The sequence below is a fragment of the Pseudophryne corroboree genome, chromosome 3 (assembly GCF_028390025.1).
Source record: "Pseudophryne corroboree isolate aPseCor3 chromosome 3, aPseCor3.hap2, whole genome shotgun sequence".
In the NCBI taxonomy this organism is placed as follows: Eukaryota; Metazoa; Chordata; class Amphibia; order Anura; family Myobatrachidae; genus Pseudophryne; species Pseudophryne corroboree.
The window spans coordinates 692,079,287-692,090,706 of NC_086446.1; the positions used below are offsets into that span (position 1 = coordinate 692,079,287).

The 11,420-nt window shown below is 48.9% G+C and overlaps 1 protein-coding gene across 1 annotated transcript in view; it reads left to right on the forward strand.

Annotated features, from left to right (window-relative positions):
* Nucleotides 1-4,998: 4,998 nt before the first annotated feature.
* Nucleotides 4,999-11,420, forward strand: part of LOC135058174 (homeobox protein vent1-like) — a 15,447-nt gene continuing 9,025 nt past the window's right edge. Inside the window, exon 1 of the mRNA XM_063963745.1 lies at nucleotides 4,999-5,465. The gene's annotated coding sequence lies outside the window, so the exon portion shown is untranslated. The remainder of the gene's footprint in view (nucleotides 5,466-11,420) is intronic.

Below are 11,420 nucleotides of genomic sequence, written 5' to 3' on the forward strand. Positions count from 1 at the left end.
TCATGTAACTATAACACATACATATAATCTGTTTTTCCCTCCTTATGGTCACTTGACCTATTCTTGCTGATATATAGGAATGGACTCTGTAGATGCAGAGAAGTAAACACAGTTGGGCAGAAGCTTCAGATTAAGATCAGTGTGAATAATCTTCAAAGAGACTCCGGTGAAGTGTCTGTGATGTTTTCTAATGTATCTTTTAATTGGGGAAATTGATCTCTGATAGATGAGACCAGTAGTCCCAAGTGTGAGCTTGTGTCATTTGTACCTGTGTAGTCTCACGCTGCCTGGCTGGTGCAGGGCTATCCAATGATTTTGGGGGACAGATGTCTTTAGCCTTTTGTCTATCAAAAACAAGATTGAATAGATCAAAATAGAAGAGTGTTTCCTATCATACTGTCCATCATTTGCTAAACTGAAGATTTAAGGGGGGTACACACGGAGAGATCCGTGCTTAAAATCTAAGCAATCTTGCTAGATTGCTTAGATTTTAAGCACGGATCTGCCATGTGTATGCCCTCCAGCGAAAGCGATGCGCGGCCCCGCGCATCGCTATCGCCGGTGCTAGATTGAGCCTGCATGCAGGCTCAATCTAGCGGGTCGCTCACTTCACCATTGTGTGAAGTGAGCGGCCCCCCGTCGGCTTTTCCCCTCGCTCAGCACATCGCGCTGTGCTGAGCGGGGTGAGAGATGTGTGCTGAGCGGTCTGTGTTAAGATCGCTCAGCACACATCTCTCCCGTGAGTACCCCCCTTAAGGGGGTAATTCCAAGTTGATCGCAGCAGGATATTTTTTTAGCAGTTGGGCAAAACTATGTGCGCTGCAGAGGGGGCAGATATAACATGTGCAGAGAGAGTTAGATTTGGGTGGGTTATTTTGTTTCTGTGCAGGGTAAATACTGGCTGCTTTATTTTTACACTGCAATTTAGATTGCGGATTGAACTCACCCCACCCAAATCTAACTCTCTCTGCACATGTTATATCTGCCTCCCCTGCAGTGCACATGGTTTTGCCCAACTGCTAAAAAATTTCCTGCTGCGATCAACTTGGCATTACCCCCTAAGTACCCAACTTCTCTTATTTAGGAAGAATAAGTCACAACCTCTGTCTAAATCCTGCTGAAGGCATCTAAGAAGCATCCCCTGAATATACTCATGTATCACTATAGACACTGCAGAACTGTCATGCTTGTGCTCACCCTCTCCTCCTTTGGATATTACAATTCCCTCATCACTGATCTTCCTCTAACCAGACTGTCATTGCCTACATCGTTTATATATAGTCCACCAATTTCTGGAGCACTGTGTGGAGAATATAGGCCATATATATTGGTACCTCCCACAGATGGATTATGGCCTTGGGTGGCCTGGGGTACCTAAGATGGGGAAACTATGGTCTATAGCAGGCCTGGCCAACCTGTGGCTCTCCAGCTGTTGTGAAACTATAAGTCCCAGCCAGTGCCGTTGAGAGATGGGGGGAGAGGGTACAAATGACCTGGGCCCAGGTCTAACGGGGGGGGCCCAGTGGGAGCTCAGGTCTCCTCCACTCCTTACCTGGAAGCAGCAGCTGTAGCTTTTCTTCTCAGCCCAGCATATGCTGCTGTGTGCCGGGCTTGCAGTGTGGCCAGGGATGTGCTTAAAATACAATTTTGTTCTGTATTTTTTTCTAAGGGTGCATGGCCATGCCTCCTGGCGCAGCCCCATGAAAAGTACCTGGGCCCAACCAGGAAGGAGCATGCTCCTGAGAGTGGATGCTTCTCATGTGCTAGACATCCCCCCCCCCCCCCCAAAGAAGTGTGGCCATGCCCCCAGCATGCTGTGGTCACATCCCCTCGAGGGGCAGGAAGTTGTTGTACCGGGGCACATGATTTCTCTTGGCAGCCCTGGTCCCGGCATGCCCTTCCACAGTTTTTCTGTTAGGGAATGCTACAACTGTGGCAGAGCATGCTGGGGTGTGTGGTTTCTTGACAACTATAGAGCCACAGGTTGGCTAGGCCTGGGTTAAAAATAAGAGCATAGCGATTCTATAAACATTTCTCTAGGTCATATACGTCTCCCTGACGCCCCTTCCCACTTCTGTATGATGTGTCTCCTGAGTCTGAATGGGTTTTTTTTAAACAGGGGAGTGTGTAGTGCGCAGCTGCTGCATTTTACCCACCAGGTGGTCTAGGTATAGGTCCTCTAACTGGTGACCCTGTGTCCAGCGAGCCACAGAGATCTGTGCCTTTTATTCTCTCTCATCACTTGCTTACATTCCATTTGGGGCTGCAGTCTGTGGCATTTAATCTCATATACGGTATCAGACGATTTCCAATAGACTGTAAGCCTGCCAGCCTCACTCTCTTTATCTCTGTCTGTTTGTTAATGCACAATAATATCTTTGCTGTCTTTTTCTCCCCAGTTGCTGATGACTGCTTTATAAGAAAAGTTAATAAACAATAAATAAGTATTTTTTTATAGCATAATTGTAGGGCAAATATGATTTTTGATTTCCGCAAATGGTGTAAATGCTTTATAGGTATGTCAGAAATTACTAATACGAGGAATTTACATTTATGATGTTATTATGGTGAAACCAGTAGCTGTAAATCTATATATTTTAACGTCACTTAAACCCATTTTGTAAATGAGTGATTAATAGTGATTTGGGGTTTTATGGTGAAAAGTGCGTGGTAGCCCTACTTCTTCCAAACCCTGGGACTGTATTATGTGGATCGTAATCCAGCTTTATATCTGTGCTATATTTCTTTTTAATTAATTTACTGATTGTTTATTAGGTATATTATTATTATTATTATTATTATTAGACAGCATTTATCACCTAAGAGAGTGCCAAGATATAGTATGTTCTTTCCAGGGGCGTAACCAGAACTTTGTGGGCCCCATATCAAAATTTTTAAGGGGCCCCATCCCAATGCTTCTAGAGAGACACTTCTCTGCAGCAGTTGTTAATGTTATACCCTAGTTAATTTTCTGACCCATAGTAGAGCCTTATTTAATGTTATGCTCCATAGTAGTGCCCTAGTTTATTTTGTAAATCACAGTAGTGCATAAGTACACCCGATGTCACATTTGAGAGCTGCCAGTACACATTATGCCGCACAGTACCCCCAATTCACATTATGATATATAGTGCTTCCCATTCATATTGTGCCTCATTACAGTGCCCAGGTTCATATTATATAACATTAAAATGCCCTCCAGTTCATTTTATACCACACTACAAAGAGCAGGTCCAGGGGCATACCTAGATATATTGCAGGCCCCAAGGAAAAAGTTTGAAAAGACCCCTACGTACCACCCAATGGCAAAAAATGTATATAACACATGTAACTTTGACAGAGAAGGTGGGCCCCTCCCAGCTCTGGGCCCCATAGCAGCTGCACTACCTGCACCTATGGTAGCTATGCCTTTGGTTCTTTCCTTGTAGACAACTGAGCATCATTCCATGTAGGGTTGGATTAACAGAGGAGGGGCTCTGTGTGCAGACTCTGTGGAATTGTACTAGAGTCTACTGCACATGCACAGGTCTCTGGAAATATGGTGCCCACCATGTTCCGGAGGCTAATCACTACTGTGCATATGCGGTGGCCATTTTCTTAGTGATTTTTTCTGCAGCTGCAGCACCAACACGGTACTATGGAAATGTAAGTAAATAATCGTGTGTGCACAATGCACCCATTATACATACGCCAATGGATCCATGCATGTTGCTTTACCCTTGCAATCTGTAGCACTTCTCCTGATGTATTAAACACATGCTGTCCTATAGAGTGTAAGCTTATGAGCAGGGCCCTCTCACCTCTCTGTCCACCTGTTACTACCCCCAGGATACGTCATTGATATAAATATATGTTGAAAGTGCATTTACAGAACATTAAGGGCCTCATTCCGAGTCTCAGATGCTAGTTTGTGCGGCGGCAGGAATTATTACTCTATGCCAGTGCGAGTATACACACAGCTTCAAGTGCACTGCCCACTGGTTTCATTCACAGCCACCATTCATATCGGTACTTACTCTTGCCTCATGCATCAGGTGTCCCTACTCCATAGAACCCCTCACAATATCATGGAACTCGGGCAACAATCCCACGAGACAGATCTTATCCTTGCGTCTGCAAGATAGCCACCCAGAAATACCAATTACACACACACACAGCCATCCGAGCATGCACAGGGGCTCCATCAATGAAGCTATGCGTGGTGTGGCATGTCCGCAGTCTGTAAATATTCCCTAGATGTGTCTGCCTTTGCGTGCAACACAGAATCAGGCCGTAGGCACAGGGCCGGATTAACAATGGGGCGGATGGAGCTGCAGCTCCAGGCCCCCCCATCAAAATAGGCCCACAGAGTTCCCTGCTGCTGGAAACAGGAAAAACTTTTTTTTCCTATTACAGCAAGTCAGCAGCACCAGAAAATCCTCAGAAGCCCTCCTGAGTCCCTGCACCGAAAGATTTTTTTTTTCCTCCCCTGCGCCGTGATCTCACACTGTGTGAGACATACCACAGGCGCCTCCCCTCTCCCGTACACCGCAGCAGCAGCCAGCAGTGTACTTGCCTCCTGGGACGCATGGTGCAAGTGACTTCGCCGCTGATTCAGTCCCGTGACCCCTCCGCCGGGCAGGCTATTGCTGCTCGCTTAATGGTAGGGTTTTTTTTTTTTTAAATCCTCCAAAGGGGGCGTGGTCACGGGTCCGTGATTAGGCCACGCCCCCAACTTTTCCTGGTCGGCCTGTCTGCACCTGCTGTGTGTCCGCAAGGCACAGTGACTGGGGGAAACGGGAGAATGAGAGGGCTGAGGGGAACAGGGTATGTTTGTTGAAAGGACAGACAGGTGTGCGTAGGGAACAAGGTGAGTGTGTGTGTGTATGGTGAGTGGAGGGGCAGGCTGTGTGTGAGTGTGTGTGTGTGGGGGGTGTTTGGGGGGAACAGGCTTTCTGTGTGTGTGTGTGTAGGGACTGGGGTAACAGGCTGTGTGTGTAGGGAGTGGGGGGGGGCAGGCTTTGTCTGTGTGCAGTGACATTGGCATGTTGCTGGGATTAGTTGCGTGCACAGACACTGGGTTGCTCACATTGGAGGCTATGCTCAGGCGGGTGATCTGCACGTCTGTGCATGCTCGGTCCTTGTGCATTCGGCTGCACTATGTGCACTGGGAGGGGCTTTGTTGGTAGCATGGGAGTGTTGACTGCGTGGGTGGGGGCATGGAGAGTCACTGTTCGTCCAGCTCAGGGGATCCTGCCAGTGGCGGTTTTAAGTGCGGGCTAGCAGGGCGGGCGCCCGATTCGCTGCGGTCTGAGGCCGCAGTCATTGCACCAGCGCCATCAGCACCCGTCTGCTGCCTGCACCACAATGCCCCACCGCTTCCTGCTCCAGCCGGCCGCCCCCCATCCTGGCCACTTCACGCTGCCCGCACCCCACTGCGGAAGTATGACAAGAACATAGAGTCGGAGGACCACAGGCGCCGAATGGTGAGTGACGACTAGCTGGTGCAATTTGTATAAGGCGCTACCTGGCACAATGTGTATAAGGGCTACCTGGTGCAGTTTGTATAACACGCTCTACTTGGCGCAACATGTATAAAAGGGGCTCTACCTGGCGTATTGTGTATAAGGCGCTCTACCTGGCATGTATAAGAGGTGCTACTGTGTGGTGTAATGTGACTGATGGAACCTACTGTGTGGTGTAATGTGAATTGGTACTTTTATGTGGCCATGCCCCTTCCCCAATGAAGCCCCTCCCCTACATTATGTGCACATGTCATCAGCGCGCACTGTCCCTGTGTTGAATGGGAAAGAGGGGGGCACCAAAGGAATCGTTCACCCTGGGCGTAATAAGGTCTAGAACCAGCCCTGGATCCTGCTCCCCTCAGCAAACCACGCCTCCACTTGGGCGGCTTACGGAGGTTTCCTCAGCTGGTTTTCCATCCCAATACGCCCCTGGCAGCAGTCAAGCTTAGCTCCGGGAAGACAGTCCGGGAGATCGTGAATGAGCTATCTAGCTGCTGCTGATTGCTAAGGAAAGCCGGGATAAATAGCTGCTGCAGACAGTGGCACGCATCTCCCACCAACTGTATCCTCCCACCAACTGTAAATTGTACAAACCGTCTCATACTCCATATAACTGCACTGACAGAGCGCAAAGCACCACAACACCACAAGCCCATACTCAAAGCTTGACGTCTAGCTATTATTCCCAGGTCACTGATATACAAGTGTTCCCCTAGAGAACTTCCACTGACCGCCGGTGCTCCCCACATCCATACCTGTCTTCATAGACTTCCCTCACACACCCACCCTGAGTACTGTCAAACATTGTATGTGTTGCACACACATTATAGTGTTCACGCTAGGCTGTTTTAGCAGGGTGCCGCGCCCTGCCTGATTTTTTAAGGGCAAAGCCCGCCCTGCCCTTTCTGCGGCGCCCTGCTAAAACAGCCGCCCGCTTTCTGTCCTCCCAGCGTGTAAAGATGCCGTGCGCATGCGTGCGGCATCCATTCACGCTGTGAGAGAGCTTGGGGGAAGCCCAGCACCTCCGTAGGTGCTGGGCACGCCCCCAACAGGGCCGCCGCCGGCCGCCCATGCCCCCCGTCTGTGGGCTGAACCGCCCACTTGTATTACGTATATTGACCACACACCCTACTTGCATGGCCACACACCTTTTTGACACCGCACGCGCTTGTGCCCCCCACAATTCGGCGCCCTGCCCGGATCCTAGAGTGAACACTACATTACATTCTACACACTTCTATTAGACACTGGCCAGCACCTACATCACCAACCTTAATAGTTTTTTTAGATTGTTTTCATACTCTCCCCTGGGCCACTTTGCATACATTGATTGAACTGTATTGCTTTATTACTAATAAAATATACCTGAATCACAACCCCACAGAGCTGTTTTTCCAACCGCATGCCACCACTGATTAATCACCGACACAGACACCTAGGCTAACAGTAAGGCATTTACTGATATACTTGATTTATTAGTTATTTACAATATGATTTGTTACCCACTCCTGGGTTTCACTGACTACACTGTACTGTATTAAGCTTATTTATAACTAATTTTCGTATATGCTACATCCTCTTTACCCTGTGGTCCTTCTACCCTTCACCACACACCACCACTGTTACCTCCAACCTAGCAGCTTCCAACTCAGATGCACTTTATCGCATCTGCACACCACTAAAATTATGTACAGTATATATATAGGGAGAGAGAGAAAGAAAGATATAGAAGAAATAATAAGAATTTACTTACCGATAATTCTATTTCTCGTAGTCCGTAGTGGATGCTGGGGACTCCGTCAGGACCATGGGGATTAGCGGCTCCGCAGGAGACAGGGCACAAAAGTAAAAGCTTTAGGATCAGGTGGTGTGCACTGGCTCCTCCCCCTATGACCCTCCTCCAAGCCTCAGTTAGGATACTGTGCCCGGACGAGCGTACACAATAAGGAAGGATTTTGAATCCCGGGTAAGACTCATACCAGCCACACCAATCACACTGTACAACCTGTGATCTGAACCCAGTTAACAGCATGATAACAGCGGAGCCTCTGAAAGATGGCTCACAACAATAATAACCCGATTTTTGTAACAATAACTATGTACAAGTATTGCAGACAATCCGCACTTGGGATGGGCGCCCAGCATCCACTACGGACTACGAGAAATAGAATTATCGGTAAGTAAATTCTTATTTTCTCTGACGTCCTAAGTGGATGCTGGGGACTCCGTCAGGACCATGGGGATTATACCAAAGCTCCCAAACGGGCGGGAGAGTGCGGATGACTTTGCAGCACCGAGTGAGAGAACTCCAGGTCCTCCTCAGCCAGGGTGTGCCCCTGACCAAGTAGCAGCTCGGCAAAGTTGTAAAGCCGAGACCCCTCGGGCAGCCGCCCAAGATGAGCCCACCTTCCTTGTGGAATGGGCATTTACATATTTTGGCTGTGGCAGGCCTGCCACAGAATGTGCAAGCTGAATTGTACTACACATCCAACTAGCAATCGTCTGCTTAGAAGCAAGAGCACCCAGTTTGTTGGGTGCATACAGGATAACAGCAAGTCAGTTTTCCTGACTCCAGCCGTCCTGGAAACCTATATTTTCAGGGCCCTGACAACATCTAGCAACTTGGAGTCCTCCAAGTCCCTAGTAGCCGCAGGTACCACAATAAGCTGGTTCAGGTGAAACGCTGACACCACCTTAGGGAGAAACTGGGGACGAGTCCGCAGCTCTGCCCTGTCCGAATGGACAATCAGATATGGGCTTTGGTGAGACAAAGCCGCCAATTCTGACACTCGCCTGGCCGAGGCCAGGGCCAACATCATGGTCGCTTTCCATGTGAAATATTTCAAATCCACAGATTTGAGCGGTTTAAACCAATGTGATTTGAGGAATCCCAGAACTACGTTGAGATCCCACAGTGCCACTGGAGGCACAAAAGGGGGTTGTATATGCAGTACTCCCTTGACAAACTTCTGGACTTCAGGAACTGAAGCCAATTCTTTCTGGAAGAAAATCGACAGGGCCGAAATTTGAACCTTAATGGACCCCAATTTGAGGCCCATAGACACTCCTGTTTGCAGGAAATGCAGGAATCGACCGAGTTGAAATTTCTTCGTGGGGCCTTCCTGGCCTCACACCACGCAACATATTTTCGCCACATGTGGTGATAATGTTGTGCGGTCACCTCCTTCCTGGCTTTGACCAGGGTAGGAATGACCTCTTCCGGAATGCCTTTTTCCCTTAGGATCCGGCGTTCAACCGCCATGCCGTCAAACGCAGCCGCGGTAAGTCTTGGAACAGACATGGTACTTGCTGAAGCAAGTCCCTTCTTAGCGGCAGAGGCCATGAGTCCTCTGTGAGCATCTCTTGAAGTTCCGGGTACCAAGTCCTTCTTGGCCAATCCGGAGCCACGAGTATAGTTCTTACTCCTCTACGTCTTATAATTCTCAGTACCTTAGGTATGAGAAGCAGAGGAGGGAACACATACACCGACTGGTACACCCACAGTGTTACCAGAACGTCCACAGCTATTGCCTGAGGGTCTCTTGACCTGGCGCAATACCTGTCCAGTTTTTTGTTCAGGCGGGACGCCATCATGTCCACCTTTGGTCTTTCCCAACGGTTCACAATCATGTGGAAGACTTCCCGATGAAGTCCCCACTCTCCCGGGTGGAGGTCGTGCTGAGGAAGTCTGCTTCCCAGTTGTCCACTCCCGGAATGAACACTGCTGACAGTGCTAACACATGATTTTCCGCCCAGCGAAGAATCCTTGCAGTTTCTGCCATTGCCCTCCTGCTTCTTGTGCCGCCCAGTCTGTTTACGTGGGCGACAGCCGTGATGTTGTCCCACTGGATCAATACCGGCTGACCTTGAAGCAGAGGTCTTGCTAAGCTTAGAGCATTGTAAATTGCTCTTAGCTCCAGTATATTTATGTGGAGAGAAGTCTCCAGACTTGATCACACTCCCTGGAAATTTTTTCCTTGTGTGACTGCTCCCCAGCCGTTCAGGCTGGCATCCGTGGTCACCAGGACCCAGTCCTGAATGCCGAATCTGTGGCCCTTTAGTAGATGAGCACTCTGCAGCCACCACAGAAGAGACACCCTTGTCCTTGGAGACAGGGTTATCCGCTGATGCATCTGAAGATGCGATCCGGACCATTTTTCCAGCAGATCCCACTGAAAAGTTCTTGCGTGAAATCTGCCGAATGGAATCGCTTCGTAAGAAGCCACCATTTTTCCCAGGACCCTTGTGCAATGATGCACTGACACTTTTCCTGGTTTTAGGAGGTTCCTGACTAGCTCGGATAACTCCCTGGCTTTCTCCTCCGGGAGAAACACCCTTTTCTGGACTGTGTCCAGAATCATCCCTAGGAACAGCAGACGTGTCGTCGGAGACAGCTGCGATTTTGGAATATTTAGAATCCACCCGTGCTGTCGTAGAACTACTTGAGATAGTGCTACTCCGACCTCCAACTGTGCTCTGGACCTTGCCCTTATCAGGAGATCGTCCAAGTAAGGGATAATTAAGACGCCTTTTCTTTGAAGAAGAATCATCATTTCGGCCATTACCTTGGTAAAGACCCGGGGTGCCGTGGACAATCCAAACGGCAGCGTCTGAAACTGATAGTGACAGTTCTGTACCACAAACCTGAGGTACCCTTGGTTCGCTATCACTGCTCTGAGTGACTCCATCTTGATTTGAACCTTTGTATGTAAGTGTTCAAATATTTCAGATTTAGAATAGGTCTCACCGAGCCGTCTAGCTTCAGTACCACAATATAGTGTGGAATAATACCCCTTTCCTTGTTGTAGGAGGGGTACTTTGATTATCACCTGCTGGGAATACAGCTTGTGAATTGTTTCCAATACTGCCTCCCTGTCGGAGGGAGACGTTGGTAAATCAGACTTCAGGAACCTGCGAGGGGGAGACGTCTCGAATTTCCAATCTGTACCCCTGGGATACTACTTGTAGGATCCAGGGGTCCACTTGCGAGTGAGCCCACTGCGCGCTGAAACTCTTGAGACGACCCCCCACCGCAGCTGAGTCCGCTTGTACGGCCCCAGCGTCATGCTGAGGACTTGGCAAAAGCGGTGGAGGGCTTCTGTTCCTGGGAATGGGCTGCCTGCTGCAGTCTTCTTCCCTTTCCTCTATCCCTGGGCAGATATGACTGGCCTTTTGCCTGCTTGCCCTTATGGGGACGAAAGGACTGAGGCTGAAAAGACGGTGTCTTTTTCTGCTGAGATGTGACTTGGGGTAAAAAAGGTGGATTTTCCAGCTGTTGCCGTGGCCACCAGGTCCGATGGACCGACCCCAAATAACTCCTCCCCTTTATACGGCAATACTTCCATGTGCCGTTTGGAATCTGCATCACCTGACCACTGTCGTGTCCATAAACATCTTCTGGCAGATATGGACATCGCACTTACTCTTGATGCCAGAGTGCAAATATCCCTCTGTGCATCTCGCATATATAGAAATGCATCCTTTAAATGCTCTATAGTCAATAAAATACTGTCCCTGTCAAGGGTATCAATATTTTCAGTCAGGGAATCCTACCAAGCCACCACAGCGCTGCACATCCAGGCTGAGGCGATCGCTGGTCGCAGTATAACACCAGTATGTGTGTATATACTTTTTAGGATATTTTCCAGCCTCCTATCAGCTGGCTCCTTGAGGGCGGCCGTATCTGGAGACGGTAACGCCACTTGTTTTGATAAGCGTGTGAGCGCCTTATCCACCCTAAGGGGTGTTTCCCAACGCGCCCTAACTTCTGGCGGGAAAGGGTATAACGCCAATAATTTTCTATCGGGGAAAACCCACGCATCATCACACACTTCATTTAATTTATCTGATTCAGGAAAAACTACAGGTAGTTTTTTCACACCCCACATAATACCCTCTTTTGTGGTACTTGTAGTA